Source organism: Lolium rigidum, chromosome 6 (assembly GCF_022539505.1).
Source record: "Lolium rigidum isolate FL_2022 chromosome 6, APGP_CSIRO_Lrig_0.1, whole genome shotgun sequence".
NCBI lineage: Eukaryota > Viridiplantae > Streptophyta > Magnoliopsida > Poales > Poaceae > Lolium > Lolium rigidum.
Genome location: NC_061513.1, coordinates 145,197,403 through 145,213,834, shown reverse-complemented (window position 1 = coordinate 145,213,834; position 16,432 = coordinate 145,197,403).

Genomic DNA, 16,432 nt, shown 5'->3' with positions numbered 1-16,432 from the left:
AGAGTGACAATAACTTCTAAGATTGTAGATGTGATGTTGCTATTAGGGAGAAAACAACAATATTTTATCCAAGGGTAATTCTATTGTTTACTTTACACACATTGCTTAATGCGATAATATGTTGCTTGCAACTTAATACTGGAAGGGGTTCAGACGATAACCGGAAGGTGAATTATTAGTCATAGACGCAGTTGGATTACGGTCTATGTATTTTATTGTAATGCCCAAACGAATCTCATAGTAATCATCTTGTCATGTATGGTCTTTATTCTGTCAATTGCCCAGCTGTAATTTGTTCACCCAGCATGTTATTTATCTTTATAGAGAGACACATCTAGTGAACTGTGGACCCCAGTCCTTTCTTTTACACTGATAAATTAATCTGCTGCAATAATGTTCTGTTTACTTACTGGAAACACTGTTCTCTTTAATTCCACTGCAAACATCTCTTTCCACGTGATACGTTTAATCCTTTGTGTTTAGCAAAATCGGTGAGATTGACAACCTCACTATAAGTTGGGGCAAAGTATTTTGGCTGTGTTGTGTGCAGGTTCGAAGTTATTGCTGACGCCGGTAGTGCGTCCTGCCACTAGTGAGCTAGCAACACTTACAGAAGTCACGCATTTCTCCTACTGGTCGATTAAACCTTGGTTTCTTACTGAGGGAAAACTTGCTGATGTGATCATCACACCTTCCTCTTGGGTTCCCCAATGGTGTGCAATCTACGCTACGTCAAGCACCATCAAGATTTTCTTGCGCTGTTGCCGGGGAGAAAGAGGATTTCTGCAAGGGGAGTCTCTCATCCCCAATCTCTTTACTTTGTTATTGTTTTGCTTAGTTTATTTTACTTTGTCTTATTTGCTTCATTATATCAAAAATACAAAAAAATTAGTTTCATAGGTGTTATTTCTATTGTTCTATTTTAATTTTGCTAAAATAGGTTCTGCTGAAAATATAAAGTTGTGTGACTTTACTAGCACAAACAACAATGATTTTATTTGTACACCTATAGCTCCACCTGCTCCTGAAGCATCTTTCTATGAAATTAAACCTTCTTTGTTAAATCTTGTTATGAAAGAGCAATTTTCTGGTGTTAGTACTGATGATGCTGCTTCTCACCTTAATAATTTTGTTGAACTTTGTGAGATGCGAAAGTATAAGGATGTAGATGGTGACATTATAAAACTGAAATTGTTTCCTTTCTCTTTAAGAGGGAGAGCTAAAGATTGGTTGCTATCTTTGCCTAGAAATAGTATTGATTCTTGGGTTAAATACAAATATTCTTTTATTGGAAAATATTATCCTCCTGCTAAGATTATATCCTTGAGAAGTGACATAATGAAATTTAGACAATTTGATAATGAACATGTTGCTCAAGCTTGGTAAATAATGAAATCTTTGGTACAGAATTATCCCACTCATGGACTGACTACTTGGATGATCATCCAAACTTTTTATGGAGGACTAGATTTTTCTTCAAGAAACGCTCTGGATTCAACTGCTGGAGGTACCTTTATGTCCATTACTTTGGGGGCTGCAACAAAACTACTTGATGTTATGATGATAAATTATTCTGAATGGCACAACGAGAGAGCTCTACAAGGTAAGAAGGTAAATTCTGTCGAAGAAACCTCCTCCTTGAGTGATAAGATTGATAATATTATGTCTATGCTTGTTAATGGTAAATCTTATGTTGATCCAAATAATATTCCGTTAGATTCTTTGGTTGCTCAAGAAGAGCATGTTGATGTGAACTTCATTAAAAACAATAATTTCAACAACAATCCTGATAGGAATAATTTTGGTAGCAACAATTATAGGCCATATCCTTCGAATAATGGTATTGTTTATGGAAATTCTTATGGTAATTCCTACATCAACAATAAAAGTGCACCCTCTGATCTTGAAGTCATGCTTAAGGACTATATTAGTAAACAAACTATTTTTAATAAAACTGTTGAGGAAAAGCTTGGCAAAATTGATGTTCTTGCTTCTAAAGTTGATAGCCTTGCTCATGATGTTGAATTTCTTAAATTAAAAGTTATGACTCATGATGTTAAAGAAAGTAAAACTTTGAATGCCATTCAAGTTAGAATTGATCAAAATGTTAGGATGTTGGCGGAATTGCATGCTAGGTGGGAAAGAGAAGATGAAATTGCTAGAAATAATAATTTAACTAAAATTTGTACCATCACCACCACCGGTAGTAATGAAGTCTAAAATGCTAGCAAACCTCCTACTATTAATGGTAAAATAATTGTTGTAAGAAAGGTCTCCATTCCTTCTACAAAATTGCCTAGAACTAAACTGTTTCTGATAAGTGTGCTGAAATTTTTTGTAGTATGGGAGACAATAGTCCTTTTACATTTGATAAAAATGAATTTGATTTTTATGATTGCAATATCTCTGAAGTAATTAATTTCTTACAAAAGCTTGCTAGAAGTCCTAATGCTAGTGCTATAAATATGGCTTTGACAAAGCATATTACAAATGCTCTCATGCAAATTAGAGAAGAGAAATTAAAGCGTGAAGCTTCTATTCCTAAAAAGTTAGAAGATGGCTGGGAGCGCATCATTAAGATGAAAGTAGATGGCTTTGATTGCAATGATTTATGTGATCTCGGTGCAAGTATTTCTGTTATGCCTAGAAAAATCTGTAATATGCTTGATTTGCCACTGTTGGAAAAATGTTATTTGGATGTTCATCTTATTGATTTTTCTACAAAGAAACCTTTGGGGAGAGTTAATAATGTTCTAATTATGGTTAATAATAAGTTTTCCCCCGTTGATTTTGTTGTTTTGGATATTGAATGCAATGCTTCTTGTCCAATTATTTTGGGAAGACCATTTCTTGGAACTGTTGGTGCTGCTATTGATACGAGAGATGAGATTATTAAATATCAATTCCCACTCAAGAAAGGTATGAAACACTTTCCTCGGAAAAGAAATAAGTCACCTTATGATTCTATTATTAGAACAAATTATGATGCTTCTTCACTTAAAAATACTTGATGCTAGCTCTTTTTCTGCGTCTAGCTGAAAGGCGTTAAAGAAAAGCACTCTTGGGAGATAACCCATGTTTATTTCTGTAATTTTTCTTTGTTAAGTCTTGGAAGTTATTACCTCTATAATAACCTCTCCTTATCATTTTTATTTAGTTTTTGTGCCAAGAATAGCCTCTAATGGAGAGAAAGTAAGATTTGGGGAAGTTGCTGTCGTGAAAAAAGATTCGGTGTTGTCACCATAAAAATTCGTATTCACAGACAGAGCTTAATTTTGAGCTTCCAATTTTTTTTCATATGCCCCAGGTTATTATCTAACTTTCTTTAGTCGAACGCTTTTCGATCTGAGCAACAGAATATTTTCTAAAAAAATAAACTTCACCCGTTGTTCTGTTTTGATAGATTTCTGCTACTATTTGCATTTGCCTCTTAATCTCTTTCGTTTATAGTTATTTTGAGCAAAGAGCTTTTTGAAGATGTTGCTACAGTATCTAATGCTTTAATATATGTTTGAAATATGTTAGAACTGAATCCAGGCGAATTTGTTATTTTGATTATACCAATGCTGCTAATAAGAATTGTGTGAAGTTTTGTATGAAGGAAGTTTTCAAGTGTAGGGAGAGAAGAATGATGTAATGAGATGAAGAATGGATAAAAGCTCAAGCTTGGGAATGCCCATGTCACCCCAAGAAATATCCAAGAGTTACAAGCGTCAAAGCTTGGGAATCCCCTCTTCATCAACAAAGCAACATGTTATCCTTCTATGCGCTATATTTTTATTGCTTCATACACTATGTGTTGTTCGTGGAGCATCTTTATTTTTGTTTTTAATTTTGTTTTGTTTTGTTTGATATAGCATATGGTTGGATCCCGGCATTTTTTTTGGAGAATGACACACTCCGTTTTAATTGCATCGAACGCTCTAGTTTTCGTTCTTATTGTTCCGCGAGTGTTCTAGTTTGCTAGTACTGCGTTTAGCTCATGTTCTTTCACTCGAATTTTATTCAGAGCTTGTTAGTATTACTTATTTATGTATGATTAGCTCTCTGGTCCATATTGATTTTCATCTCTGCGAGTTGTTTCAAATAAATTGATTGGTGTTGGAGATGAGTAAAATGTTTCATGCTTATAGTGATGCAAAAGGAAGCTTGTCTAGACTGTGGCTTATACTTTGGCATGTCATGTTGGATGTTATTCTTGTTATATGCTTAGTATTTATTGTGGTAGCATGACTTGTCTCAAATAGCTGAGAGTGCATAATATGCTATTGAATGAATCATGTGTTGTTTTCATTATACAAAGCATAATATTGTGGTATTCTCCTTTGATGCTTTATTGGGTTGACTTGGCACATGTTTACATCATGTTATGACTACAACCAGTCAACTAAAGCCTCTTTGATCATTTAGTTTTTGACTTGTAATATTACTTTATGCTTAGATTAATATTGTTTTGTCGCTATGCATGATTATTGTCATTATTGCTCTCTTAGTTGGTCGCTCCCAGTCTTTTGCTAGCCTCCGCATGTATTGAGTATGAGCTCTACTCGTACATCCAACCACCAAAAACCAAATTTTTCCAATTGTGTCCACCATATCTACCTATTAGTATTATTGCTATTCCAAGTATATTCATCATGCTTTTATTTATCTTCCAAATTAAATTTTGTCATGAGAAAATTAGTTAGTAAATTAAAGCTCCCACGAACTTGATGGCACATTTACTTTCTTGCACTTAATAAACTTGAGTCATTGTGACTATCTTATGAAGTTTATATGCTTGCAAATTGCGAGTTGGGAGTTAGCATAACCATGCTTTCATGGGGCACGCTTTCAACATTGCACTTATTCCTATTTAGTTGATATCTATTTCTTTTGTTTATGGATGCCTAGCGGTGTGAAATAAAATGGAAACTTGTAAGTCCATGGAGTTTGTATATATGTTAGAGAAACGCATGGACAACCAATTTAAGCCATGCATCATTCATGGTGAAAATTTAAAGCGAACCATAGTGAGCATTCTATGAAGCATCTTCAATAAAAAGCTATGCCCATAGTAAATAAAAGGATTGCTGAGATGCTCGTTGTCTGTTAGTCTTGTCATTTTGGCATGGGATTGCTCCTATATCTGCAGGAGTACTTCTATATCATGGGGCAGGAGTTACCTCGTTGGCGTTCTCATGATACATGTATGCTTACAATGACAAGAACTTATTTGGGACCTAAGTTGAGTAGCATGAGGTTTAGGTACTTGTATTCAAGGGGCACGAGATTTTCATCTTGAGATTGGTCAAGTATATAACTCATATTTTCCCTCACATTTACTTTAACCATTCAAGATTCTTATGATAGGGGTAATGAGAGCTCAAAGCTAATGATTACCATACTTATTGGAAGGTTTATAAAACTTGTTAATCTTGCTTCCTATGCAAAGAGTCTTTCTTTTACTTTTATGTTGAGTCTCCACCTTCTTCTTTATGCAGCAAGTAAGAGATCATAGTTGTCATTCTTAGTATAATGTGCATAGTCCCAAAATCATTATTGATTGATTCATGATTATGCTATTGCTTGTTCTCAAATTACTTTTATCTAGTCACCCTTTGAACTTTAAAGCTCTCCTAGCATTTATGTTTTGCTACTTCATAAAGGACAAGCTGACAACCACTTTGCTATGTTTTCTCTATGCTCATAAACAAACAGTTGCTTTCAATGCACAATTATTCATGATCCTTTGTTTGAGTTACTTCTCATGTCATAACATAGTTGCTAAGTTATATTATTAGAATTATATCTATCTTGCTTATGTTTAGATTACTTTGATCCCAGCTTACAATGCATTACAATAACTTGATCAAGATTGTGTTGGCTTCATGTCACCTTAAAAATTATTTTGTTATCACTTACCTACTCGAGGAAGAGCAGGAGTTAAGCTTGGGGAAGTTGATACGCTGCAAACGTATCTATAATTTTTGATGCTCCATGCTTGTTTTACACCAGTTTATATATGATTTGCTTACACTTAGTTGCACTTTTATACATTTTTCGGCCACTAACGTATTGACAAGATGCCACAGTGCCAGTCCCTGTTTTCTGCTGGTTTGTATTTCAGAAAAGTTGTACAATAAATATTCTCGGAATTGGACGAAACAAAAGCCAAAGTCAATATTTAACTGTAACGAAGACAGAGTCCAGAGGGGGGTCAAAGAGGCGCCACAGGGCGGCTAGACCACCCCATGGCGCGACCAAGACTGGGCCCGCACCAAGGAGTGGTGTGGCCCCCCCAGGCGGCCACCGACCTCGCCCTTCCGCCTATTTATTCACGATCTCGGGAAAAACCTAAACACCCGAGCCTCCATCCACGAAAAGTTGTATCGCAGCCGCCATCGCAGACCCTAGCTCAGGAGGGTTCTGAAGCTCTTCCCGGCACTCTGCCAGAGGAGGAGATCATCACCGGAGGCCTCTACATCGCCATGCCCGCCTCCGAAGTGATGCGTGAGTAGTTCATCCCTGGACTACGGGTCCATAGCAGTAGCTAGATGGTTGTCTTGTCCAATTTGTGCCTCATGTTTAGATCTTGTGAGCTGCCTAACATGATCAAGATCATCTTTATGTAATGCTACATGTTGCGTTTGCTGGGATCCGATGAATATTAAATACCATGTTGAGATCGATTATATATTCTTGTCATATGTTATTTTTGATCTTGCATGCTCTCCGTTGCTAGTAGTTGCTCTGGCCAAGTAATGCTTGTGACTCCAAGAGGGAGTATTTATGCTCGATAGTAGGTTCATGCCTCTAGTTCTCTGGAACAGTGACAATAACGTCTAAGATTGTAGATAGGTTGTTGCTACTAGGAAGAAAACAATAATGTTTTATCCAAGGGTAATTCTATTGTTTACTTTACACACATTTCTTATTGCGATAATCTATTGCTTGCAACTTAATACTGGAAGGGGTTCGGACGATAACCGAAAGGTGGATTATTAGTCATAGACACAGTTGGATTACGATCTATGTATTATGTTGTAATGCCCAAACGAATCTCATAGTAATCATCTTGTCATGTATGGTCTTTATTCTGTCAATTGCCCAGCTGTAATTTATTCACCCAACATGTTATTTATATTTACGGAGAGACACCTCTAGTGAACTGCGGATCCCGGTTCTTTCTTTTACACTGATAAATTTATCTACTGCAATCATGTTCTGTTTACTTACTGCAAACACTGTTCTCTTTAATTCCACTACAAATATCTCTTTCCACGCGATACGTTTAATCCTTTGTGTTCAGCAAAACGGGTGAGATTGACAACCTCACTGTAAGTTGGGGAAAAATATTTTGGTTGTGTTGTGTGCAGGTTCCACGTTGTTGCTGACGCCGGTAGTGCGCCCTGCCACTAGTCAGCTAGCAACACCTTAAGAAGTCACGAATTTCTCCTACTAGCTAGTCCATTAAACCTTGGTTTTTTACTGGGGGAAAACTTGCTGATGTGCTCATCACACCTTCCTCCTGGGGTTCCCCAATGGTGTGCAATCTACGCTACGTCAAGCACCGTCAGAGGCAACCCATGTTTAATAAAGTTTTCGCGTGTTCTAGTTTTTTTGTTTTTGTTTGTTTTAATAAAGAGTGTTCATGAGTTCCATTGGAAAATAGGAGAAGAAATAGGTATACATCTCTTTTGATTTGATATACTAACACATGAGCATTTTTCAATACTATATATTTTTGTTTTTCCTTTAGGAATTTTTCGAGGTAATGTTGATGTGCAAAGGCGTGTGCAAAATATGAAAAATAAATTCTTAGTTTTGCAGGTTACAGAGACAATAGCGACCGCAAGCCCGTACCACCTCGCAGCCTAATGATGATGATTCACAATTTTCTTCTGCAGCAACACGGTGGGAAGGTTCCACGTCCTGGAGGAAGAATTACCCAAAGTCGATCGGATAACTTTCCGTTTGATGAATCGTGAGTATTTCTTAACTCTTGATGAGTGTTGCCACCACTTTGGGTTTGACAATAGCACTTGCGCCATACGTGCCACTTGTTTTACTTTGAACCCCTCACCTTTAAGTTATTTTAGTAGAATGAAATTACCTGATACACTTCCCTAAGGAAATAAAATTGGTGTCCTGCTATTCGCTATTTGTACTATGTAATTTTAACACCTTGCACGCATGAGGTGATTTATAAGATTTAATTATGACATCATGGTGTCCTCGCAAAAGCTGTTTCCAACTTGCAACTTAACGCCACATCTGGGCGCTCTTCATGTGATGTATTTGAAGCACCAAGAAATCGGAGCTCAGAGTCCCATATGCGGAGGGGGAGTCATCACCATTCTCGCACGAGCACTTCACATCAATGTGAGTAATTTAAAGCATTGGAAGGACCTCATCATCTTGGTTTTGCTACTCTTAATGCATGTGGCATGATTAGAAAAATTAATGGTGGATATTACTTCAACATACCGGGAGCTGATTACTTGATGGCTGATACGTCTCGAACGTATCTATAATTTCTTATGTTCCATGCTAGTTTTATGACAATACTCACATGTTTTACATACACTTTATATCATTTTGATGCATTTTCCGGCACTAACCTATTAACAAGATGCCGAAGCGTCAGTTCCTATTTTCTGCTGTTTTTGGTTTCAGAAATCCTACACAGGAAATATTCTCGGAATTGGACGAAACAAAAGCCCAGAGTCTTATTTTCCACGGAGCTTTCCAGAAGACCGAAGGAGATACGAAGTGGGGCCACGAGGTGGCGGCGGCACCAGCGGCGCGGCCAAGGGGGGCCCGCGCCGCCCTATGTGTGGGCCCCTCGTGAGCCTCTCGACTCTGCCCTTCCGCCTACATAAACTCTCCGTCGCGAAAACCCTAGTACCGAGAGCCACGATACGAGAAAACATACTGTGACGCCGTCGCCACCAATCCCATCTCGGGGGATTCTGGAGATCGCCTCCGACACCCTGTCGGAGAGGGGAATCATCACTGGAGGGCTCTACATCACCATGCCTGCCTCCGGATTGATGCGTGAGTAGTTCATCCCTGGACTATGGGTCCATAGCAGTAGCTAGATGGTTGTCCTCTCCTCTTGTGCTATCATGTTTAGATCTTGTGAGCTGCCTATCATGATCAAGATCGTCTATTTGTAATGCTACATGTTGTGTTTGTTGGGATCCGATGAATATGGAATACTATGTCAAGTTGATTATTGATCTATCATATATGTGTTGTTTATGATCTTGCATGCTCTCCGTTGCTAGTAGAGGCTCTGTCAAAGTTGATACTTGTGACTCCAAGAGGGAGTATTTATGCTCGATAGTGGGTTCATGCCTCCATTGAATGCAGGACGGTGATAGAAAGTTCTAAGGTTGTGGATGTCTTTGTTGCCACTAGGGATAAAACATCGATGCTTTGTCTAAGGATATTTGTGTTGATTACATTACGCACCATACTTAATGCAATTGTACTGTTGTTTGCAACTTAATGTTGGAAGGGGTGCGGATGCTAACCCGATGGTGGACTTTTTAGGCATAGATGCATGCTTGGATAGCGGTCTATGTACTTTGTCGTAATGCCCTAAGTAAATCTCATAGTAGTCATCATGATATGTATGTGCATTGTTATGCCCTCTCTATTTGTCAATTGCCCAACTGTAATTTGTTCACCCAACATGCTATTTATCTTATTGGAGAGACACCACTAGTGAGCTTGTGGACCCCTGTCCATTCTTTTACATCTGAAATACAATCTACTGCAATCTCTGTTCTCTGTTGTTCTTCGCAAGCAAACATCATTTTCCACACCATACGTTTAATCCTTTGTTTACGGCAAGCCGGTGAGATTGACAACCTCACTTGTTAAGTTGGGGCAAAGTATTTTGATTGTGTTGTGCGGGTTCCACGTTGGCGCCGGAATCCCTGGTGTTGCGCCGCACTACACTCCTCCACCAACAACCTTCACGTGGCCTTCATCTCCCTACTGGTTCGATAACCTTGGTTTCTTACTGAGGAAAACTTGTCTGTTGTACGCATCACACCTTCCTCTTGGGGTTCCCAACGGACGTGTGCTTCACACGTTATCAAGCTCTTTTTACGCGCCGTTGCCGGGGAGATCAAGACACGCTGCAAGGGGAGTCTCTCACATCTAATCTCTTTACTTTGTTTATTGTCTTTCTTTTCTTTACTTTTTTTTGTGTTTTGTTTGCTTTCTCTATATCAAAAATACAAAAAAGTTAGTTACTTGCATTTACTTTATTTGCCTTATATCAAAAACACACAAAAATTAGTTACTTGTTTTACTTTACTTAATATTAGTTTGCTTTACTTGTTTTTATTACTGTTAAATGTATAGTCCTGAGAACATTAAGTTTTGTGATTTCACTAGCACCAATAATAATGATTTTATATGCACTCCTATTGCTCCACTTGCTACTACAACAGAATTTTATGAAATTAAACCTGCTTTACTAAATCTTGTTATGAGAGAGCAATTTTCCGGTGTTAGTTCTGATGATGTTGCTGCCCATCTTAATAATTTTGTTGAACTTTGTGAAATGCAAAAGTATAAGGATGTAGATGGAGACATTATAAAATTGAAATTGTTTCCTTTCTCCTTAAGAGGAAGAGCTAAAGATTGGTTGCTATCTTTGCCTAAGAATAGTATTGATTCATGGACTAAATGTAAAGATGCTTTCATTGGTAGATATTATCCTCCCGCTAAAATTATATCTTTGAGAAGTAGTATAATGAATTTTAAGCAATTGGATAATGAACATGTTGCTCAATCATGGGAAAGAATGAAATCTTTGGTAAAGAATTGCCCTACCCATGGACTAACTACTTGGATGATCATCCAAACCTTCTATGCAGGATTGAATTTTTCTTCGAGGAACCTATTGGATTCAGCTGCTGGAGGTACTTTTATGTCCATCACTTTGGGGGCGGCAACAAAGCTTCTTGATAATATGATGATCAACTACTCTGAATGGCACACTAAAGGACTCCTCAAGGTAAGAAGGTAAATTCTGTTGAAGAAACCTCTTCTTTGAGTGATAAGATTGATGTTATTATGTCCATGCTTGTTAATGGTAGATCGAATGTTGATCCTAATAATGTTCCTTTAGCTTCATTGGTTGCTCAAGAAGAACATGTTGATGTGAACTTCATTAAAAATAATAATTTCAACAACAATGCTTATAGGAATAATTCTGGTAACAACTATAGGCCATATCCTTCTAATAATGGTAATGGTTATGGTAATTCTTACAACAATAGTAGGAGTGTACCCTCTGGTCTTGAAGTCATGCTTAAAGAATTCATTAGTACACAAACTGCTTTTAACAAATCTGTTGAGGAAAAGCTTGGTAAAATTGATATTCTTGCTTCTAAGGTTGATAGTCTTGTTGATGATGTTGATCTTTTAAAATTGAAAGTTATGCCTAATGAAGATAAAGATATTAAGTCATTTGCTACAGCAAACGCCATACAAGTTCGAATTAATGAAAATATTAGATTGATGGCTGAATTGCATGCTAGGTGGGAAAGAGAAGAAAAACTAGCTAAAGAGGATAATGTAGCTAAAGTTTGGACTATTACCACCACTAGTAATGATGATGCTTCACATGTTGCTAAACCTCCTACTATCAATGGTAAAATAATTGGTGTTGGCAATGTTTCTACTCCTAGTGCAAAGCGTGCAAAATTGCCTGAAACTGCTGAAACTGCTTGTGATAAAAGTGCTGAAATTTTTCAGAATATTGGGGACATTGATCCCATTGCTTTAGATCATAATGGTTTAGATTTTGATGATTGTCATATCTCTGAAGTTATTAAGTTCTTGCAAAAACTTGCTAGAAGTCCTAATGCTAGTGCTATAAATTTGGCCTTTACAAAACATATTACAAATGCTCTCATTAAAGCTAGAGAAGAGAAATTAAAACTTGAAACTTCTATTCCTAGGAAGTTAGAAGATGGTTGGGAGCCCATCATTAAAATGAGGGTCAATGATTTTGATTGTAATGCTTTATGTGATCTTGGTGCAAGTATTTCGTTATGCCAAAGAAACTCTATGATATGCTTGACTTGCCACCATTGAAAAATTGCTATTTGGATGTTAATCTAGCTGATAATCCTATAAAGAAACCTTTGGGGAGGATTAATAATGTTCACATTACGGTTAACAATAACCTTGTCCCCGTTGATTTTGTTGTTTTGGATATTGAATGCAATGCATCTTGTCCCATTATTTTGGGAAGACCCTTTCTTCGAACTCGTTGGTGCTATTATTGATATGAAGGAAGGAAATATTAAATATCAATTCCCGCTCAAGAAAGGTATGGAACACTTCCCTAGAAAGAGAATGAAGTTACCTTTTGATTCTATTATTAGAACAAGTTATGATGTTGATGCTTCTTCTCTTGATAATACTTGAGTTATACTTTCTGCGCCTAGATGAAAGGCGTTAAAGAAAAGCGCTTATGGGAGACAACCCATTGTTTTATTTCTGCAATTTTGGTTTTATAATTGTGTCTTGGAAGTTGTTACTACTGTAGCAACCTCTCCTTATCTTTACTTTATTGCATTGTTGTGCCAAGTAAAGTCTTTGATAGTAAGGTTGATACTTGTCGTTGCTCGACGGTACCTCGGAGGAGGGATCCTCACGAGGGGGAGAAGAAGTAGGGGCCATAGGGCGGAGTGCAGACGGGACGGTGGTACGCGATTTACCCAGCTTCGGAACACCTGCACGATGACAGGGCCTACTGCTGCTTGTCCGGAATTATCCGGGCGCTTTCGCGTTGTTACAATGAGTTGTGGCTGTGCCTCTAGGGCTCCCGGATCCGGCTTATATAGGCGCACGGATCTAGGGTTTACATGGAGAGTCCTAGCCGGAATACAAGTTGCCTAACTACGGTACAATATCTTGCCGTGTACGTCAAGGATCCGCCTTCCTCTAAGAACCTGCTGGATCCGGATACTTCATGGGCCTTCACGGATCCGGCCTCCTTCGTAGGTCGGTTGGGATCCGGCTCCCTGCTCCTGGGCTGGACTTCATCCTTCAAGATCTACAGCAACTGGGCCGCCCGATGGGCCACATGCCTCATCACCAACTATGGGCCACCCGGGCTTGCCGGATCTAGGCCATGCCGTTGATGTACCCATAAAGTATACCCACAACAGTAGCCCCCGAAGTTCTCCGAGCTTCATCATTCGTCCGACTTCATTAGCTTGGATCCGAAGAGAATCTCGAAGAGCTTCAAAACTTTTATTTGTTTCCGGGTTCATCTGCTCGGAAATCTTCTTGTCTTCGGAATTGGTAACGCAACGGAGATTCCACTTTTCCCGCGCACAACTTCCTTATTTCCCGCGCGAAATTTTCGAAGATGCGAATCTTTAGCCGGAAATTTCGGAAGCGCACGGTTAAGTTACCTCCACGTCGTTTTACCGCATTTGACCTAAGACACGTGTCAATCATCTGACGGCGTGACCGTTCCGTTTCCACCGTTGGATCTGAATCACGAATCTCCGCACGAGGTCTATAAATACCCCGCGGCTCGGTGACTTTTCATTCTTTCACTGCACCTCCACCACTTCATCTTCCTCCTCGTGCCGCGCCGCCCGACAGATCTCAACTCCGGCGAACCTTTCTCTCGGGAGCTTCGCGCGCCGCCGTTCCAAGCCTCTCTCCGAACTGAAACTACCACGGTTGATCGGGAAATCGACTCCGCCGCCGATTCGTGGTCATCGGAGGCTCGAAACTGCAAGTTCAACGACCTCCACCTCACCGGAGTTTCACCGGACCGCCGCGCCATTAACGGTACGTGCACCGGCCTCGTAGAAGAAGAAGAAGTATTCTTAGTGTAGATTTCCGGTTACTCAACTTTGCTTGCATGGGTGCAGCCGGAAGCATGCCGCATGGTTCACCATATTGCACTGGTAGTTCTCCGAGTAGTCCGGATCCCAGTGCCGTGGAACCAATCTGCCCGGATCCCATTGCTTATCTACCACCATACGTTTCCGACATTAGGCTTGCTCAACCATTCTCCGCCTCTTCCAGTACCTTACTAGGCCGGATCCCAACAGCTCAAGAACTCGAAGAAGAACTCCAAGGCCAAGCTAGAATGGCAGCCAAGGTTCAGGAAGCGGAAAACAAGAAAGCTTCCAAGGCCCGGAGCCGTGAAGGCGTGAGGGGTCAATGGTGGCCCTGTGAGACCACAAACGCGGAGCTTAGAGAGCTCCAAAATGAGGTCATGATCTCCGAGCACTGGAGTTTCATGCGCGACTCCGATGTCGCCAAACCCGATGCGGATGAATGAGTCATGACAAAGGCGTGGGTTGAGCGCGGTCTGTCACTCCCGTGCTCGGAGTTTTTCCTCTCCGTCCTCGACACGTATGGGCTCCAGCCCCACAACATCTGCCCCAACTCCTACCTCCTGCTCTCTAACTTCGCAACTCTTTGCGAGGGGCACCTCGGAATCCGACCAAATGTCACGTTGTGGCAATTCTTTTTCCGAGTGAAGAAAGAGACGAAAGACAAGGCCATGTTGAACTGCGGGAGTATGACATTCATGCTCCGCTCCGGCCGCATGTATCCACCCCACGATTCCCACGAGTCCATCCGGTACTGGAACGCCGGATGGTTCTACGTGAAGAACGCATCAGTTCCGAATGTCCACGATGGACTTCCACCCTTCAACAACAAGCCGCCGGAAGAAATGGCGAGCTGGAGCTTCATCCCTACGCTTGCCCAGACGCCGATATTGGAGAAGGTCGCGCGGAGGATTTCTTGGTTAGTCCATGACGGACTGACCGAAGCCTAGCTCACGCTCAGCTGGTTTTCCCGGAGAATCCAGCCTCTGCGCTAAAACGCACGCCTAATGTGCGCTTATACTAGGGCGGATGATCTCCTCCGGGTCACACGCCATGATCTTCCGGCTGATTCTCTCAAAAGGAGATTCAAGACATTGGTGAAGATAGGTCGGGGCCAACCGGTCCCGGAACTGATTAAAGACATCAACACGCATGACCAGTGTCCTCTGGTAAGAACTTATTCCTTCGCATTTCTTCAACTTCACATATCTTGAATGTGTTTTAACTTGTTTTGCTCACCCTCCTCGCAGCTCGATACTTTGGCGGAGGAGAACCTGTGCAACATACTCCGAGTCCCTGTCAGCGGCGAATCGGCGGAGGAGGATCCGGAGGACCCTGAGGAGGAAGAGGAGCGAGCGCCCCGAAAGGCTGCCCCTCGACCTTCGAAGCGTTCACGCGCCAAAGCTTCCGGCTCCGAAGCCGGAGCTAGCGGCGAGGCTTCCGCCAAGAAACCCAAGGTGACCAAACCGCCTCCGCTCGATTCCAACAAGGCGGAGCGCGAACGCCTCAAGCTGCTATCGACAGCAGGAAGACCCTCGCGTCCCAACATTCCGGGCGCGACGTAAGTTTCCGGGTAATGTGCGTCTTTTATCTTGGTAAGCTGTGCCACTTATACTTTTCCCTCGCTCGCTTGCAGGAATCCGAACCCAACCACTGCGCGGACCAATGTCCAAGAGCATATTACAAAGTATATGCATAAGAAATCCCCTGCCATTGGTCCCTCGACGCCAGCTCCGCCAAGCGCTCCCCAAGCTACCACACAGCCATCTCCTCCTCCCGGGGATCAGTCTCCTGCTCCTGCTGCATCCACTCCACCGGAAATAATTCCGGTTAGTAGCGGCAGAGCGGGCGGAGATAGTTCCGGCGGCAAGGGCCCCGTCCATGACGAAGCTGAAGGACAAGGCCGTGAGGAAGCAGAAGTCAATTCTTCCGGCAAAGCTGAGGCTACAGCTGGTGACATGGTCGTTTTCCCCAAGAACTTTGGAGATCCGGCTAACCTTACTTCCACCCCCAAAGCCTATGCCACGAAGTTTTTTAACAAACTATCAGAGGCGGAAAAATGGTAGCTGGAGCAAGATTTTCTCAACACTATGCTGAACAATGCCTGGGGTAAACCGGACGTCGAGACGTCGGAGATCCAGGAGTTCAAAAAAGACATTGGCTAGTTCTTCGACAAGCTTGTTTGCAAGCAAAAGGTAACTCCTCAGTAGCCCCCAAGTATTTAGGCGGAAACTATTGTATTTAGCGTCTGAATACTTTAGAGAAAACTCAAACTGAAGGAAGATTCAAATGTCGTGGTAGCCTCCAAGCATTATGGCGGAAAAATTTCCAGCAACAATGCTTTAGAAAGACTTAACCATAAAATACATGTGGAACTTACTCCGGCACTGATTGGATTTTCAGGAACAGAAGGCTCTGCATTACGAGCTGCACAAGAATATTGCGCTTCAGCGCCGTGTTACCATCAGCCAGGCGGAGAAGATCCAACGTTTCCAAACGGAGAATGCGGATTTGAAGAAGCAGCTGTCAGAAGCCCAAGGTTGGTTTCCGACACT